The following is a 20432-nucleotide window of genomic DNA, read 5'->3' as shown; positions in this document are numbered from 1 at the left end:
GGCTATCGGTCAAAAACAGATCGTAGGTTAATGAGCCATTTGAGTTAACCTTGATGCCTGTTTCTTCAAAGTCTAGCTGTTTAAATGCTTCCGCTAAGCATGCAGTGAACAACGTTGGGGTTATGTATCTCCTTGTCTGACTCCCTTCGTTATCGTAATTTTATCGTTCTTTTTATTGTGGAGTTGTGAAGTAGCTGGGAGTCTTCGTAGATGTCGGCTAATGTATCCAGGTAAGTTTAGGTACTCCTTGTCTACTTACTGCTTTTAAAACTGCGATATCTCTACTTAATCAATGCCCTTTTCGTAGTCTATGAAGGCTAAATAAAGGGATTTGTTATATTCAGCAGCTTTCTTATTGCCTGATTTATCTCGTGAATGTGATACATCGTAGAGTTTCCTGTGCTGAGACCGGCATGCTTTGGTTGGTTGAAATCAAATGTTTCTTTTATCCTATTTGTAATTACCTTAGTATATATTTTGTATATCGCCGAGCGTAAGCTGATGGGCCTTTAATTCTTCAAGTCTTTTATGTCTCCTTTCTTGGGCATTAGTATAATGTTGGCATTTTTACAGCTCACTGGAACCGTTCCCGTTTCGAGGCACTTACGCTGAAGCGTAGCAGGTTTCTTCTGAATAAATTCTCTTCCGTCTTTAATCAGACCGGCTGTTAATCCATTATCGCCAGCCGCTATTCCGCATGGCATATTGGGGTATGGCCTTTCCAGCCTCGTCAGTAGTTACATGTGGAACTTGCATATCTTGCTCGTCGCTACTTCCGCTCGAGGTTGCATGACTTATTTTCGAACTATATATTTCAGCGTAGAATTCCTCTGCGAACTGAACTATGTCACTGAAGTTGTTGATAATATTGTCTGGCTTGTCCTTTAGAGCGTGCATTTTATTCTTCCTAGACAGAGTCTGTTCTTCGCTGCTTTGATACTGGTGTCCTTTTTTGACTGCTGCTTCTAGCGCTTTCACATTCTAGTTCCTTACGTCACGGACTTTATACTTGTTGATCAGCTTTGTCAGCTACAACTGGCGTTTAACCGGAAGACTGTCCACCATTTGAGCTCGTCACGTGGCTTCGAACACTCGATATGTTTTGTACGAAATACGAAGTGGGTCGCCACTACTTTAACATTACTGTGGAATGTGTCTTTCCAGATAGCTTAGTCCACTATAAAAGCAGGAACTCGCGCGAAAGTTCTTGATGTGCTGACTTCCTCTTAGAAGCCGGGAAACGCCGTTGCACAGAATTTCAAAGCACCTGAGCGATCGAGGATGCGTAGCAGGCTTCCTGCTTCCTGTTTTGTTTTGCCTAAGAGCACAGAAAGCCTTGCCATGAGTAACTCTCCTTAACAAGACGCGGAAGGAGCGAACTTCGTGTATTTATTCCTATTGTAAGGTAGCTGGCAAATAAAATCCATATCGAAGTTCTCGCTTAACGAAAGGGAGTTGATATTTCCGGTTGTATGATTATTGCCATAGCAAGCGCTCATAAGAACAATGTATTTTATTATAATACAATAACAACGTCCAGCGTGGGCCTTGGAAATAAACGTTAGTAGGCGTCAGCTATAAAACCTTTGAACACCAACAGTACTCAGTGCAGCCGCGCACGGCGGAAATGGCCCAATGCGTTCGTTTTTTTAAATGCGAAGCATTTCTTAGCGAACTTCTGCGACTTTGAGCGTATCTATCTATCTATCTATCTAGCCGCCTACGACTTTGTGCTCTCCTGGCCGTTTCGTTAATCGGATGTATACCAAAATTGGTGTGTCATAGCATGGCCTTATTACGAACATAAATGACCGGTCATATCATGAAAATCATGACACGCATGTCATGAACAGCATGATTTACATTCCACGGCCTTAGGCTCTTCGGCCGTTCCGGTAATTTCATATACACCAAAAGTGGTACGGCGTGACAAGAATTCATGACGAACATTATGACAGGTCCTAACATGCAAATCATGACGCGCATGTCATGTGCAGCATGATTTACATGACATGGTCTCTGGGCGCTCGCGGCCGTTTAAATGAAGGGATATATACGAAAACTGGTATGACGAGACATTTCTGCATGACGAACATAACTGACACGTGGTAACATGAAAATCATGACATGCATGTCGTATGCGACATGATTTACATGCCACGCTCATGCCACACTCGCGGTCGTTTCACTAGATTGATATACACAAAAATTGGTATTATGCGATGTGACTGTGTGAAGAGCATGAATAACGGGTGGTAACATGAAAACCATGACATCCATGACATGTATGTCATGATTTACATGCCATGCTCATGGTGCATTCGCGGCCGTTTCGCTTGCATGATATACACCAAAATTAGTATTGCGCGACACGAGCGTATGACGAACGTAAGTGAGAGGTGGTAACATGAAAATCATGACATGCAAGTCATGTACGACCTGATTTACATGCCACGCTCATGGTGCGCTAGCGGCCGTTTCAGTAGACTGATATACACCAAAATTGGTATTGCGCGAAGTGATGGTATGAAGAACATCAATAGCAGTTGGGAAGATGAAAACCATGACATGCATGTCATGTATATCATGATTTACATGCCACGCTCATGATGCATTCGCAGCCGCGTCGCTAGCTTGATGTACACCAAAATTGGTATTGCGCGCAGTGACTGTATGACGAATGTAAATGAGGCGTGGTAACATGAAAATCATGACATGCATGACATGTACGACATGATTTACATGCCATGCTCATGGCGCACTCGTGGCCGTTTCGCTTGCTTGATATACACCAAAATTGGTATTGCGCGACGCGACTGCATGACGAACGTAAATGAGAGGTGGTAACATGGAAACCATTACATGCAGGTCACGTACGACATGATTTGCAAGCCACACTCATGATACATTCGCGGCCGTTTTCTTAGCTTGATATATACCAAAATTGGTATTGCGTGACGCGACTGTATGACGAACATGAATAGCAGGTGGTAACATGAAAACCGTGACATGATGTCATGTATGCCATGATTTGCATGCCGCGCTCATGGTGCATGCGCGGCCGTTTCGCTAGCTTGATATACACCAAAACTGGTATTGCGCGAAGCGACTGTATGACGAACGTAAATGAAAGGTGTTAACATGAAAATCATGACATACATGATATTTACGCCATGATTTATATGCCATGCTCATGGCGCACTCGTGGCCGTTTCGCTAGATTTATATGCACCAAAATTGGTATTGCGCGATGTGACTGTATGAAGAGCATGAATAACTGGTGGTAACATGAAAACCATGACATGCATGTCATGTATATCATGATTTGCATGCCACGCTCATGATGCGCTAGCGGCCGTTTCAGTAGATTGATATACACCAAAACTGGTATTGCGCGATGTGACTGTATGATGAACATTAGTGACAGGTGGTAACATGAAAAACCATGATATGTATGTCATGTATGGCATGATTTACATGCTATACTCATGGTGAACTCGCGGCCATTTCGCTCGCGTTTCATTGGCATGGTGTATATAAATTGTGCATGGATGCGTGTATGGCAAACGTGCGGTATATGGTGGACTAGGTGCCATGGTACGAATGATTTCATTTGGCCCAAGGACAAACAAGGCGATGTATGCAGCTCTTTGCTGGCTGCTTCGCATTACATCGATTTTTTCTTTAGGCACTTACGTGTCTCTGGTAAAGTGTCGCGCAAAAATGGAATGAATGATCACTACCGAAAAGCCCGCTTTGCTCAGCAATCTCAGCGCTACGAGCACATATAAAAGCGGTGCATTCCTGTGCATAGTAGCGGACAGCACACTAGCTCAGGCCGACCTCTCTACCATCAAATAAATTCTCTCTCTCTCTCTCTCCTCATCAAAAATTGCTAGCAGAACCACAGGTCCCATTATATGTAAAAAAAACGACCTAATTAAAACCACCCAAAAATAAGTGAAGCCGAATCGATTTTCAAGTTATGCGCCAGTTAAAAACATTGAAAGACTGAGAATTACGCATGCCTCCCAAGTTTCTTTCGAAGCAACCATCATCACGTATAGCGGAAAAATAGCCCCGTTTGAAATTATAATTAGCTGTATAATAACTGAACGTAGTTTCGAGATAATATCCCATATATATTCTTCTTGCGGCAGAATGTCACGCCGTCTATTCTTCAATATTAAAAATTAGCACAGCATGCGTTATGCAATTGTGATTATTTTGCTAATGCATTCTTGTGGTGTGACTGTTTTGTTAGTTTTCTTAAGCGATGTGTCGCGTCCGTTATCGTCACCATAGCGACGATATTGCTTGGCTTTGGCCGTTTCTTAAAGTATTGAGTATAGCTTTATAGGCAGAACCAGCGAGGCGTACACGCTGGGAACCACATAAGCACGGTTAGGCTTAACGCTTCCGTTCTTCCATGCAGGCATCGACCCAATGTTTTGGTGGCCGTGTATGCAAATTCTGTATTGCAATTCTTGATTCATATTTTACGCTCTCTTCCGCACATAGCGCGGTAGCAGTCGCTCTCCAGGCTTCATGTGCGTGAGCTTAGAGTTGTTGCTCTATTTGATCGCACGGGACGACGAAAAGCAGTTGTCTCATTCATTAATAAATATTTGCTCCGATTAGAAGGCTCGAACATTTTCCATCGATGGTTCGGTGGATAACGCCGATAGTCGAAGGTATGGACAGAAGAACAGCGTGCATCTCCAACCTACTTGTTTGTCTTGTGCTTTTAGGGGCACTCTGACTTCAAGATATCGCGTTTCAATTTTTCAAGACGGGCAACAATCACGTGTCACCGTTACCGTAACAGCGACAGCGGCTCTGCTATTACCTGGCACTGTAATGGGATCCTGCGCTGTCCAATCCATTATGCTACAACGCGCTTTAAAAGCTACCCGATACCTTAAGTGCTGCTCGCATGCACATAGCTATCTGTATTGTTCAAGAAATTTTTTTTGGCTGCCTGTGGTGCCGGTCGCAAGACGCGCTCCTACTCGAAGAGTGGAGTCATTTGTTAAGCAAACGACGCAGACCGCTTTCTTGCTCAGGAAGCTGTACGTGTGTGCGACAAACAAGAACACACAGCTAAACAGGAAATATAAGATAATCAACAAATGCAACTACCTACACCACCTTCACTGGGAGAAGTTACCTCGACACGCGTAGCAAATAAACCTGATAATCCACTCTTCAAAGATTAATCGACATTGCTATGTAGCTTTTCTTGTGCGAGTAATGTTTAGTCGACTTGGCAGTTGCCACGCTCCTATGAATTCTTTATTCAGACTTTTTCTTCGTCAGTGGCGCAGGAAATTCGACAGAACCCAAACGAGTAAGGCAACAATGTAGCCAATGATTCCCCTGTTGCCGAATTAGATGCCAGGGAAAGACAAATGAGAGGCGCATCGCCACAATCTAGTTGCGAAAACGCTACGTACAGTTAAGCTGGCGTTTCTGCCGCGTGACAATGGTTCTAACAAGGTGAACGTACGTACTTGTCTTTTTACCTCTTTTCGCTTGTGATACTGTGTACCCCGCTGCTAGATTCTATGAAGACGGTGCGCTTGGTAAACAGCTTGTTTTTCTTTAAGGAGTGAGAAATGCATTTGGGGCAACATTGAGAAGAATAAACAGAATGGAGTGAATTAATCATGGTCATTTTAAACCGCATTATGTACGAGAATTAGGAGAGAAGAATTATGAAAAATTAATTGTTTTATTATCATTGAAATATAGAAATCTCAATAAAAATGGGAAATAAGGCGGAAAAAAAGGAAATAGCGTAGCAAGGGCCGAAGTGTTTAAAGAGACAGAAAAACGTTACATGGTCCCTCATGCACTTGCATGAGACGACTAGAAGGCGAGAGCGATCTTCTTCTTGTTCTTTTTCTTTTATTCGATTGTACTGATCACTCTTCTCCGGTGCTGCATTACGTAGAGAAATGAAGTAGCCGAGAAGATATAAACCTCAATCCCTCCCCAGCAAGCAAGTCTGAACACAACAGGACAAAAGGCGACGTGTGGTTGTCGAATTGTGGCCGCTGAAATGATTTCTACGCTCCGACTGTGGTTTCGCTATAGGGCTAAGACGAAATTTCACGGTGATCTCGTCGTTGTGACTAATGTGCTATCACCAGTTCCGCAAGCTCGGCCCCATTCATCCCAAAAAGGGATGACACATTGACCTCGAGCACCAGCAGAAGTCAGCGAAGTCGGAAGCGTTCACTTAAGGGCACCGTTCGCTTTAAGGTTCACCAAGACATGAAACACGGTGCATGCGACAAGTGTACTGCAATGTGACAACGTAATTCAAGCTTGCAGAATACTGACAAAGCAATTCCAGCTTGAAAAACATGCAGGAGTCGCTAACTGAGCGGCTTAACGGGTGTACGCAGAAGTCTAGTTAAATACGTACTTGTCGTATGGTGTTTTGACACAAGGCAGAAGTCATGTTGCTGTCTCCCCTTATCATGGTGCTGTTAACGAATCATGTGCAGTCCTCGGCAACCTTTGCTTTCCATATATTTTCTTGCCGCATTAAACTGCGATCATTTGATAGTCAGCGCTCGAATTGTGCGTGCATGCTCTTGTGTCCAATCTTCGCGCTGTTTCTTCCTCGAAAATAGCATGTACTAACCAGCCCTTGAACAAACTCCAGTACTCTAATTACGAGGCATAGCTCAAAAGCCTGTTCTTGCAATCAGATGACGCACCCGGTGTAACGCTCGCATTTACCTGATTCATTATCATGATTGAAGTGCTGCCAATCGATACAAAGATGGCGGCATCATACCTGAAGTATCGGTGACGAGGAACGTGAGCTCTTCGCTTGCATAAATTTACAAAGTACTTTTAATGGCGAAAACAAAACACAAGCATTAAGTACTTAAAGAAAAACGCGTCGTCATCGCTTGCCTTTGCGCAAATTCTGCCTTATTCATTTCGATAACATAGACAGTGTGGTCTGGAAGAGTACAAGGATACATTACGGCGTGTCTCTCTGGAAGAGTATGCTCATTTGTCTTCTTTAATGACCAGCACAAGACGACGATAAAAGTTGTTACAATAGATGGCGCAAGCGGGGCTGTTGCGTGAGAAGAGGGAGTGCTTCTTTCTGTATTTGTGCGACTTCCTGTGTGTTCTGCCTTCTTGCGCTGTTTTTGCTTTCCTCAGTGCGAACGAACTCGGCCAAGCATCCATTTTAACGGAGAGTCGCTGTCTTTAAGAGAGAATGAACGTAAGTAACACTGGTCGTATGTGGCAATAGGCGCCATAGAACGTTGACCCAACTTTCTCTTGAGCCACTTTTTTATTATTTTATGCTAAGCTTTATCAATAACATAGAACCTCACATTTACAGCTTTTGTAACACGATCATGTTTATCTCCATAATGAGCAAATATTATGCAAGATATGAATCAATATTTCAGTTCCAGCGGTGACGCCCTTTAGCCACCATTAGTGACTTCTTGTATAGTATTTCGCCAAGTTTTACATTTAATGAGGAATGGCTCACTTCGTGGCATAATCGTATCGACATATTCAATGTTGGAAAAGTTCCCTCATCGCAAAACGCAGCGCTCATAATGTGCAGACAATAAATTAAAGCTGCGTAACGACCCTCTAATAAATGAGGCAGGTTTTTTTTTTTAAATCAAAACCAAACAAAAAGATTGGCCACGTATCTGCGTGCTACGATGCAAATGTCGTCGAAATACGATAGTCTTCTGCCAGGCGTTTCTTTCTGCCGGCCGTTTCTGCGCTGTTTCAGCGCAGCCTAAGAAACACTTGGGTCTTTAGCATTACGTATCTGTGTATTTTCTAGTAAAGGAATACACCACCTAATACTTACGTATTGATGTTGCACCTCAGATATGCGTAATATTCGCTTTTTGATCGACAATGTTCACGAGTATGAATGCAGCTACCAGTTCAAGATGGCTGGGCGTTCAGCACGTGCTTAAACTTTGGCGGGGTGGCTGAATTAGAGCTGTGCACGGGCCGTATTTCCGAGCCCGATTCCGGCCCGGGCCCGCTGACTTTGTCGAAGGCCTGCCCGAGCCCGACGGCAAAGGGCTGCGAGCCCGCCCGGCCCGGTCCGACGTACGAAAACACAATCCCGGGCCCGGCTTTTTGAAGGTTCGCTGCGAAAACAAAACATCGTTTTCCGGTAATTTGGCATTTTATTGAGCATATCGAATATGAACAAACGACACAAGACGGACAGTCTCTATTAAACAGATTACAAATTGTCGTGCAAAGCAGCAAGCTGTCCCACGATTCCGGCTTCAACGAAGTGCGGCGCTTTTGCTTTATGTAGCCCGCCGAACTGAAAGTTGCGTTCGCTGCTTGCACTCGTCGCCGAAATTGCTAATACCTTTTTTGCCAGCCTGGCAAGCGTGGGATATCTCTGCTGCTTGTTTTTCCAGAAGAATAAAACTTCAGATGGACAGGCGGACGATTCCATAGAGAGATAATCGGAGAGCTCCCCTTTTGTTTAAAGTAGCGAATGGAAAGGAAAAGCGGTAAAGGGCGGTCGCTGAAAAGGCGCTGTATGCGTGCTGGAAAACAATTCCCGCTCATTTTCTATATTTCGGGCTTGAGTCGGGCTTTGCGCCGGGCCCAAGCCCGGCCCGATAAAACTCCAAGTAGCCCGAGCCCGGCCCGGGCCCGATGTGGAAATGCGTCGGCCCGCCCGAGCCCGGCCCGCGGGCCGGGTCGGGCTCGGGCTTTCGGGCTACCCGGAGCCCGTGCACACCTCTAGGCTGAATCGCGTGACAGCAACCTCCTTGTGTGACAGATAGACATAATAGTGCTACCACTACTTTATTCACTTTCAGCTAGTCTTGGCGTGCTCACATAATAAAGAAACCGTTGCTCGAGTTCTGTATCTAAGGAAGTGTGGTGTCATTACCTGAAATATAGCGGTCAGACTCATCACGCCTCATGGAAGGTAGGAGCCCTCATTTCTAAATAGGTAGCAGTTCGTGAGAACATTTTGTTTATTGTTTTTTGCCGCCAATATGAAAGCCTTTTGTTTCAAAAGTTTGCCACAAATATTTTTTTCATCTTCTGAGGCTGGCGAGCGTTACGCAAGCTGTTCATCAAAGTATGTTTTGTAATTATTGAGAACACCGCCCTTTTCCATCATTTTGTGTCTATTCACCACTTGAAAGCAATATCTGCATTTTTATGCGCTGGGTTGACAGCAAAACGGAGGCGCTGCTTTTATAATTAAATGGCCTGTAAGATGCGGTGAGCTGTAAATATTTCTTTAGTACAAAAACGTTTCTTGTAAAGGTATCACATAGGCGAAAATAAGTGTTTTGATGTAGTTGTTAAGACATACGTTCTGTGCTGCGTCACCTTTAATGGTACTGGTCCCTTTTTTCGACATGGCATGACTGAAAGGGAAAGAGCCTTGGGTTTTACGTTACGTTTAAGGTAAAGCTCAAACGCAACCTTTAGTACAAGCAACATTCAACAATCCACATTCTTCCTACAGAACATGCAACACTAAAATTCGAAAGTGATATAAACGCTTGCCATTAAAAAAGTCTAATTTTACTAATATAGCCCAGATTCTGCCTGCGCTGTGTCAGTATAAAGTGAAAATATTTTCGCAAACTATTGAAACAGGTTATACGTAGTTTCTTCGCGTTCACACGAAGATATCATGCTGAAGTTCAGCAGATTCATAATGGACACAAAAGTATTTTGTGACTGTGAGAAAAAATAACACTGGGGCGCTTTTGAAATTCAAATGGCATATGCAGTATCACCCGTAAAAATATGTGGAGCTATTAGTGCTAATGTTAAAATTTCAAGCGCCTTTCGCAACTCTGCAATTTCACGTGAGCGATTAGCATATTCCCCCGGGGTGCCTCTTTCTTATTATTGTAGTGAACACAGTCAAGTAAGAACAGCACTGTTTATCAAAACTACAGCATCATAAACAGTCACAAGATCAAACTCAAAAGCAATTAAAAATTACAGTATACTTGATCGCACAAGATCAAGTCAACACCGTGGTTCTAAACCAAGGTAGAACGACCGAGACACTGTATTCTACGCACCATGCCCCCCCCCCCCCCCCCGCCCCCATGACGCGTTCAACTACGCCGACGTCGCACCTGAAGTGGATTACAGATGTGAAACAATTTTTCTTCAGCAAGCAGCACATTCATTGCACGAACACAAAGAGCAATTGCGATTTCGCGGCCTGTCGGTTAGAGTTTGTCACGGAAACGCCGACATAGAACTTTTTCTTGAAGTCCGATGGCGAATTGCAGGACTAAAGTGGAAGACTTTAGCCTGAAAACCAAGATGACGTGTCTGGTGTTATTAGGTTGACAGTTCCGCATAACCAGTAATAAAAGAAGTGATGGAGGTGCGCAAGTTAGCGCAGGCTGTCATATCTCCAAAGAACGGCGCAGCGTTCCTGCCTGCAAGCAACGTCAAACTATGGGGCATAACTAACTTCAGATTAGTTGTGTCAGCAACGATTGAGGTGTTGCCATGCAAGAAAGTTTTTAAACGCAAGTCGGGGTTAGAGTATTTGATGGTCCTCTATTACAACGCCGCTTTCGGAGAAAAACACTTGACAGCTTGTGTTACTAAGCCGTTAATATAATGACGCTTGAAGATAGCATAAGTACGAAGAATAGCGACAAAAAAACAAAAAAACAAGAATAAGCAGCAATTATTGTCATGCCTTAAAATTTTGCAAATGGTATTATGGTACTGTCACTCCCACAAAGAAGAAGAAGAAGAAGAGCTTGCTTTTTCATTGAAAGCTAGCTTAATAATTCGAGGATCATATCACGCAAAGCAAGTGTGTCTCTGTAGGATGGCATCAGTGATCAAGTATCTTACTATAAGCTTTCATTTAATAAAAAGAAATCAATTTCGCAAGTCTCTCGTGAATTTGCGAAACTGCCTTGCGAAAATGGAGAGAAAGGCTGAATGAATATTTTCGCGCATGAAAATTAAACCTTCTCCACCCACCCACTCACCCACCCGTCTCAAGAGGCGGTGGCAAAAGAGAGAAAAACGTTGTGGAAGGGCGGTGGGACTGGTTCAAACTGTCTCAGTCATAAAAGAAATTTTGACACGTTTTCAGTGTATAAAACATACACACACGCACAGTATCTCTCTCTCTCTCTCACACACACACACACACACGCCCGCACGCACGCACGCACACTCACTCACTCACTCACCCTCACACACAGACACGCACGCACACGTACACACGCACACGCGCACAGAGAGAGAGGGAGAGGGAGGTATATAATCTCCCCTCATATTTGGGAGCTTGAACGAGTTCAATCTCGAAGTTTCGTAAACAGACTGTCATTTAGCGCATTACGTGAAAATCAAGCTGGTGGCACGTTCTGAGCCTAAATGATGGGCAAGCTAAAAGCAACAGGTGCATGCAAAGGAAGAAGGCTTTGGCTTACTAGTGCTAACTTTACCAATACATGATGGTATAAATGCACACCTGTTACAGCGAACTGTGGAAATAAGTTTGGAAATGGACAAGTAAGCTTCGCTGGCGCATTCGGCGCATTCCAATATTTCGATGTTCCAATATTCGGATATTAACGGGAGAGCGTTAAAGAGCTCGTTACGCCAAAATTCTGGCGTCGGCGTCGGCGTCGATGTCGTTGGATTAGAGCGAAAAATCAGCGTTGTTCGTGACCAAAAAATAGTTAAGCATGCAAATAAAATATAAAATAAAGTTTTCAGTTCGAATGAGGATTGAACCTAGGCCGTCTGCGTAGAAAGCAGATGTTATATCACAGAGCCACGCCACCACTTCAAACTGCTTCGAAAAAAAAAAAACACTACATGAATGTCATGTAGTGGGAGGAATCTTCTTAACGCATGTAATATTGCGTGGCAGAAAGGCAGAATCAGGCCAGGCGTCAAAATATCTGAATGGCGCAACGAGCGGATGTTTCAAAGGTCCACCCATTACAAAGCGCTCACACATATTTAATCATCATCATCAGCAGCAAAAGCATCAACAAAGCGAGCAGCTGCGTAGGTTCGCGTGTTGACTTACGGATGCGTAGCGGGCCCTTCGCTGACTCGCAAAAGGTAGAATTATGGAGTAGTGGGAATTTTAGTAACTATACTTGCAGTAGGCATTCTAGCATAGTTTGAAACGGCTAGTGTTGCGTGCACAGTCATTCGTTTCCTTACGGCACGTTTGAGACACCCAGCGAGAACCGAAGCGAGGCAAGCAATCGAGAAGCGATGCGCACGAAGCCCAAATTACGCTTCGCGTTCTACTCTTGAAGGCAAAGCTGAATCACCCTCCAAAATTTTCAGTATTTCTAATATTGGTGCATTCTAATATTTCGAGCTGTTTAGATCGCTAAGATGGCACAAAATTTGATTTTGTCAATGCGTTATAGGTCACGGAGTGCTGCCGCGGCGGTACAGTGATTATGGCGCTCGGTTGCTGATCTGAAAGACATGGGTTCGACTCATTTCAATGGAGGCGACAGGCTAAAGGTCCGCGTAATGTGCGACCCAACAGCCAAAACCCTTTCCCTGCGACTTGTACTTACATTTAACGAATAATAGTGCACACATTATGTTGTTCTTTCGTATTTGCCTCTTTATAGGCGTTTTTGCAAAGTCACGTTTAGACATGCTGAGTCTCTGCAGGGTTTTCCTTTTTTTGTGCATCATGCTCAGCTATGAATGTAGCACTTGATTTGAGCTTTATGCGGGCAACCGGAATCACACATGATGTCATACACTAAAAGATAAATTATATACAAGCTAGCTTTTTACATGAAAGAGGAGGAATCATGGTTCTGCGATACTAACTTTCATCAATCTCTGCTTAAACTAAAGTGAAGGTTGCCTTTCATGATTGCCAAGACTGTGCGTGCGTTTATATTTATTTCAGATAATGAGATTTAATAGTCTTGTACGTAATATGCAATGTCCAGCTCAAGAGAACGCGCCAATATAAAGCAAGGGCAAAGCGTAGGAACCTTCTACCGCTCTAATGTGTTCCTGCACAAAAAAAAAAAAATAATTTAAGATGAATGTAATATCGGCTCTCTTACAACTGATCACCTGGACGGTGCCTTTCGAGGCTCTGATTTTGATTACGCGCTGAAATATTCTGGCTTGCCTGCTTTCAATATTCGCAACATTAACCTGAAAAACTGCGCGTTATCTATTCTACGCGTCATTTATCCATCCGGCGTCAGTCTCATCAACCTAATTTCAGCTGCGGAGTACTCAATAACTTGCGCATTTTTGTATACATATGTCTCCGTTTCGTTACGCCTAGCACCATTTACTACCGCACCCCGCGCGCTGCCGTTGGTTACTTCCGTTTTCCGATATAATCTGTCCTCCAGAGTACATAACTGAAATGAAAATACCGACTCAGCGTAACCCTAATATGGGACCTGCACATATTCAGAACCGCTATTTGCAAGATACATATTTGCTACCAGAAATCGAAAGCAGGTGCAAGCACTTCGTAGCGTTTTGTTCTGTATCAAGCACAGATACACTGGCCAAGTAATTAGGGTATATCCAAATGAGCGAACGATGACCACTCGATGATTCTAATGGTTTTCAATGTGGAGTAGGGTGCCTACTTCGCTTCCATAGCATCTGACAGTTTGCGGCCAATCAGAAGCGTATCCAGATTTTTTTTCGGTGGGGGGGGGGGGGGGGGGGGGGGGTTCAACCATCCTTTTTATGTTCGTGCGTGCGTTTGCATGTGTGTGTGTGTACATACACCCATACAAAATCGAAAAATTTCGGGGAGGGGGGTTTTAACGCCCCCAACCCCCTGTCCACGCCCCTGCGGCCAATGACAGCGGGAAGGGGAGTTTTGAAATTAGAGGACGTCACGGGTTATTCAGCAGCACTAGCAATAGGTGGCGATAATTACGAATACGAAAACGTGACAGGAACAGAAAATAACAAACACTGGTTTGTGCAGCGAAACTCAAAACGAGGGACAAAAATGAGACAGACAAAGGACGCCACTGTACTAACAACTGAAATTTTGGGAGAAAATAGTATTGACATGTTGGTACAGCATCTTCACAGCACATGCGTCCATCTTTGTTTCACAATGACATACGTGATCAGGACATTGCGCTAGTACACGAACATAGCTGTTGTGGCTGAGTTTCTTTCAAGCATACTCTGATCTTGAGACAGTAAGTGCAAATGACATGGTGAAATATCACCACAAGAATACTCAGAAAATACTTATGTGAGACTTCTCTGGCTTATAACATTGATTCTCTGGCATTCTCTGGCTTATAACAAGGAAAAAACGGCATTCGTTACCCCAGACGGGCTGTACGAATTCAACGTGATGCCGTTCGGATTGTGTAATGCGCCGGCGACATTCGAAAGATTCATGGACACTATTCTGTGGGGCTTGAAATGGCAGATTTGTATGTGCTACCTTGATGACGTAGTAATTTTTGGACGCACATTTCAGGAGCATAATACTCGTCTGGATATTGTGCTCGACTGTATTGAAAAGGCTGGGCTTGTGTTGAATTCAAAGAAGTGCCATTTTGCTGAGCGTCAAACTTTAGTGTTAAGACATCTCGTCGATAAAGATGGCATTAGACCAGACCCACAGAAGACAGAAGCCGTTGCATCATTCGAACCTCCTAAATCTCTGAAACAGCTTCGTAGCTTCATCGGGCTCTGCTCATATTTTCGGCGGTTCATACCCGGCTTCTCGGATATCTGTCACCCCCTCACGAATCTTCTACGCAAGAACACTCCGTTTCAGTGGACCCCTGACTGTGATACCGCTTTTCGCCAGCTGAAGTTTCTGTTAACTTCACAACCAATCCTTCGGCACTTCGACCCTTCGTCTCCGACAGAGATTCACACAGACGCAAGTGGCGTCGGCATCGGCGCCGTTCTTATTCAGCGCTCTGGCAACAAAGAACATGTCGTAGCGTATGCAAGCCGTTCCTTAAGCAAGCCTGAACGCAACTACACTGTAACCGAGCAGGAATGCCTTGCAGTCGTATTTGCCGTGCAGCGGTTTCGATCGTACATTTACGGTCGCCCGTTTACCATCGTAACAGATCACCATTCTCTATGCTGGTTGGTCAACCTTCGCGACCCATCCGGACGCCTCGCTCGATGGGCCCTTCGTCTACAAGAATACGAATTCACTATTTCGTACAAAAGTGGCCGTCGACACGCTGATGCGGATTGCCTTTCTAGGATGCCACTACCGACGACAGATTGTGAAGCCGACAACTTTGACCATCTTATCGCTTCTCTGTCAGCTGACTTTCCGGATGCTTCGACTTTCGCCGCTGAGAAGCGCAAAGACCCCAGCTTGAAAGCTCTTTTTCCTCCAGCGCAAGGCTCCATAAGCTAAGGCCGATTTTGCACCCGAGATGGTCTTCTTTACAAGAGGAACTTATCAACGACGGGCGCTCGCTTTCTACTGGTGGTTCCCGAGTCTCTTCAGACATCTGTTCTGCGTATTACGCACGATGACCCGACGTCTGGTCACTTGGGGACCACGCGAACACTAAGCCGCACCAAATACCGATTCTACTGGCCTCAAATGCGCAAAACAGTTGACACCTATGTGGCTAGTTGTACCCAATGTCAGAGCCACAAGCGACCTACCTCAGCTCCAGTTGGTTACCTCCAGCCAGTAGATCCACCCAGCACTCCGTTCGAAAAGGTCGGCATAGACTTGATCGGACCGTTTCCGCGTTCTTCGAGAGGCAACAGGTGGATAATTGTGTGTGCTGACTACATGACACGGTACTGCGAGACGGCAGCCTTATCCCTCGCCACGGCAGCCCAGGTTTCTGAGTTTATACTCCACTCCATCATACATCGACATGGGCCTCCTCGAGTGATAATAAGTGACCCTGGTCGCCAGTTTACTGCTGATGTTGTGGAAGAATTACTCCGTTCGTGTGCCTCCAAGTTCCGTCATTCAACAGCTTATCATCCGCAAACTAATGGCCTCGTCGAGCGCACAAACCGAACATTGATAAACATGTTATCAATGTACGTCGCTTCGGACCACAAAAACTGGGATGAAGTATTGCCGTTCGTGACATACGCTTTCAACACTGCGAAGCACGAAACCACAGGCTATAGCCCTTTCTTCCTCCTGTACCCACGTTCACCGCGTCATTCGCTGGACACTGTCTTTCCTTTTGTTATCCATGACGATTTGTCTATCGCCGAGACATTGTGTCGTGCAGAAGAGGCTCGTCGACTTGCACGCCTACGTACATTGGCCGCGCAAGACTGCTCTAAAACACGCTATGACAGCCAACACCGACATGTCACCTATGTTCCCGGGGATTGTGTTTGGCTGTGGACTCCAGTACGCCGACGCGGCTTGAGCCAAAAACTTCTCGCAGACTACACCGGCCCGTTCGTTATTCTCGATCGTCTAAGCGATGTCAGTTACGAGATAGCGCGTCTTACTGCAAGTGGCCGCCGTTCACGCAAGACTGAGGTGACGCATGTTGCCCGCCTGAAGCCATTCACGGGAAGAAAGCAGGAATGACTCGCCCGGAGGGCTTCGTCTGAGAGAGGAGGAATGTTACGAAGTGTCACTGCCAGGGGGAATCGAAAGCAGCTGGAGAAGAGGAAGACGACGACGACGCTGCTCCTCCGATCACCACGGTCTTTTGTGCCTCGGTGTTCATTAAAAACCCCTTAAACATCTCTTGTGCGCGTAACAATATCTGTCAGCATTGGAGTGCTGATAGTTATCGAGTGAAATATGTCTACATATCGAAATCAATAACGCAAGATGGTGCGTCTACCCGCATTACACATTCAAGAGTGCCTTCTATAAGATTGTTTATTAGCTACAGGACAAAACATTGTACGCGTGCGAATAATGTGTTAAACTTGTTACTTACACTCTTGTCTAATCGTCTGCGTGGCAGTCGGCGTCGTCTGGGTACAAGAGAACCTCATTTTCAATAAATAATACCCTTTGTGATATCGAAATCAATAACACAAGATGGTGCGTCTACCCGCATTACACATTCAAGAGTGCCTTCTATAAGATTGTTTATTAGCTGCAGGACAAAACATTGTACGCGTGCGAATAATGTGTTAAACTTGTTACTTACACTCTTGCCTAATCGTCTGCGTGGCAGTCGGCGTCGTCTGGGTACAAGAGAACCTCATTTTCAATAAATAATACCCTTTGTGATTATTATTAAAACTTAGACCACACAATGTTGACAACTATGCCGTGACGCGGCGGGCGAAGAAGACCCGCACAGATACGAGCTACAAGGTGCGCTAGGTACCGCAGCTTTTGCTTGGAAGTAATGCTGCATCGTCGTTCATTTACGTTTATTCATTTTACGATATATTTCGAATTTCGCGGAATGTCAAAATGACAGGATCATGACATCAGCAGAGTAAGACCTAAATGAATAATTCTGTGCGATCAGCAACACAAAAGCTGCAAGACGGAACGAGGCAGAATGAACGAGTGATAAACAAGGCGCGCGACTATGAGTCGCCACGCGATCCAGGATATATATTCACATTAATGGCCTGAGCAGGCCGGCGGTATAAGGCAAGACAAAGCAGCGTACGATACGTGGCAGTAACCGTATAAAAGCGAGGACGATGCTAAGCAGCACAGCAGTTAGCCTCTTCAATCGTGTAGTCTTACGGTGGCAGCTTCATCCTACAAAACAGGCGATTCTTCTAAGTTAGCTTGAATTCGCTTCAGTCCGCTGTGGTTACAGTACGATAGCAAGCCCCCTTTCTTTCACTTGCAGTCTAAACAAACAGCAAAACGCATTCTGCGAAGGTTATCAATACAAGTTGTAATGTTCTTGGCTTTACGCTGTCTCTTTGGAACACAGTGATGGTGCCTCCGGCGTCCAGTCATTTGCCCATTCGACACCAAAGATCTGTCGTTGTTACAACTGTTACCAATGGGCGCGTTAGAGACATTTTGTACGTGTCTCTAACTTTCCTTCCCCCTTCCCTCTTCCCCAGCGCAGGATAGCTTACCGGGCTTAGCCCTGCATGGTTAACTCCCCTGCCTTTCTTTTATCCTTATTCTCTCCCTTTTGGGAGTGTCGTCAACGTCAAGTTCATGAACGTCTGGGATAACGCAAATGTTTATTGCGACGAACATCCTCAGGCTCAGTTTATAAATTGTTACTGCTAGCGAGTTTGTTCACTCCTAGCATGTTGGTACATGTGGATCTTGGATCTAAGAGATCCAGGATCGGCATGTGCTTAGATCCAGGATCGACATGGGCTGTCAACAGTGCCTAGTCCCTCGACATGCCGGTTATCTTTGGTGCACTCAGTACCTTTATTGGAAAAAAAAACGATAAGTGTAAATAAAACAATTGTACAGTCTGCACCTCGTATCTAGTATTTACACGTTTATACTTTTCTTGCTTTTGTTGGCTTAGCCTTTTTTCGTTAATACAAAGAAATATCGGATCTCACGTTTTTATAGACGGTCGGCACGTTTCGTGCAAGACTTCTTTCAAGGGCGCTCTTATTTTTCATTTAGCCGTGAGTTCCGCCTCCCGGGCTCTTGTTCGATGTGTCACGCATTTAATCTGGTAAATCTCTGACAAACATCTCGCTCTCGCAAGCTTCATAGCGCACAGCTCAGTCTGACCACCGTTATATTTTTCTAACAAATAACTTGGTAGGTTTTGGGAGCTTTTAGTAGTGCTTCATTAATCAAGTGCCCTCAATCTTTGTAGCATCGGCAGTTACGTAACTTTTATGTGGTTCACAAGCGTTTCACACAGGCATTACGGAATTTTAGTATGTCCGAAAACTTTGCGTTAGGGTTATGCCGAATACCGTAGCCGTAAACGTGATAGGCCCTGTTGGACCTCTAAGCCTTCCAACTGCGGCGTGGTTAACATCGAGCCAAAAACACGTCTTGCAAGATGAACCGCTTTAATGGAACTAGAAACAAAAGAAAAAAAGAGGGCGAGCCAGCGCTGCCACGTGAGCACGCGTCAGCTCGTGAGGAGCATCCATAATGATGATGTTTGGTCATCTGTAGACGAATGACGAAGAAAAGGAAGTCACAACAGTCTCCCGCGCCGACAGATGACGTTAGTTGGCTTCCAACGGGTAAAGTAGCTGTACGGGCCGCTTCACAACAGAGCCGTCGGGCAAGCATAAAGAGCAGGTCCTGACAATGCTGTCGCGTCCGCTGATCAGTTCTTCTATGCGGGCCAAACTCCACAGTTGCCTTGGAAGCTGTTTATCCCCGAGTAGAACTACGTTGCCTTTCTTCAAAGAGTCATTTCTTTTGGCTTGGTTGGATGTAAAGTTCCTGAGTTCATTAAGGTACTCTTTATACCAACGAGACCAAAATGCTTTCAAATCATCTTCTCGCTTGCTCCAAAGTTTCTTCAGTGCATCGTTGGTAGACTCGGTGTTGATTTTCAGTTCGTAATGTGGTAGCGTTGTCAGTCTCCTTCCAACGAGAAAATCTGCTGCAGATAGGGGGTATGGTTCATCCACGTCGTTGAACACGTAAGTCAAAGGTCGAGAATTCACCACGGCCTCCACTTCTGTTAGTAGAGTAACTAACTCTGTCCGACTGACAAGCCTTCGCCCAAGCATCTTCTTCAAGCAGGTTTTTACAGAACGAACGAGTCTTTCGTAGAACCCGCCCCACCAAGGAGCGCTCGGGCAAATGAATTTCCATTGGATCTTCGAGGAGGAAAAGAAGGCGAGTACGTCGGGGTGTCTTATCATTCGCCAAAGCTTCTGTAGGTCCTTGGACGCTTTGACGAATGTTCGTGCGTTGTCGCTGTAGATAGTGTGACAGAGACCCCGCCGTGATACGAATCTCCGTAGGGCGCAAAGAAAATTCACTGTGGTCAAGTCTTCAACCAGTTCCAAGTGAACAGCTCTTGTCACCGCGCACGTAAAAAGAGCGATGTAGGAGCGCTCGTGGGGATGCCCTTGATGTATAGTGGCCCCGCAAAGTCAACTCCACTCACGAGGAACGGAGGGGCTTGAGTAGCACGATCCTGAGGCATACAAGGTGAAGATTGCTCAACAGGTTTACTCTGTAGGCGTTGGCAGATGACACACCGTCTTATCGTTTTCTTCACAGACTGTCGTGCTTGAAGAATCCAAAATCGTTCTCGAACTTGAGTCAGAGTGTCTCGAACTCCCCCGTGGAAGACCTTTGCGTGAGCATGATTGATTATCAGCATACTGAGGTGTGAGTCTTTTGGTAGGAGGATGGGATGGCGAGAACTGTACGAGTCGTCAGCCCTGGGAGCTTTTCCTTGTATCCGAAGAAGCCCGTTTTCGTCTATGAACAGTCTAAAATGTCCAAGTGGACTTTGTAAAGGGAGCGGTTTCTTGCTCGCGACACA

The sequence above is a fragment of the Rhipicephalus sanguineus genome, chromosome 2, assembly GCF_013339695.2.
Source record: "Rhipicephalus sanguineus isolate Rsan-2018 chromosome 2, BIME_Rsan_1.4, whole genome shotgun sequence".
NCBI classification, from domain to species: domain Eukaryota; kingdom Metazoa; phylum Arthropoda; class Arachnida; order Ixodida; family Ixodidae; genus Rhipicephalus; species Rhipicephalus sanguineus.
The sequence above is the reverse complement of the archived record's forward strand: the minus strand, read 5'-3'. Positions refer to the sequence as shown.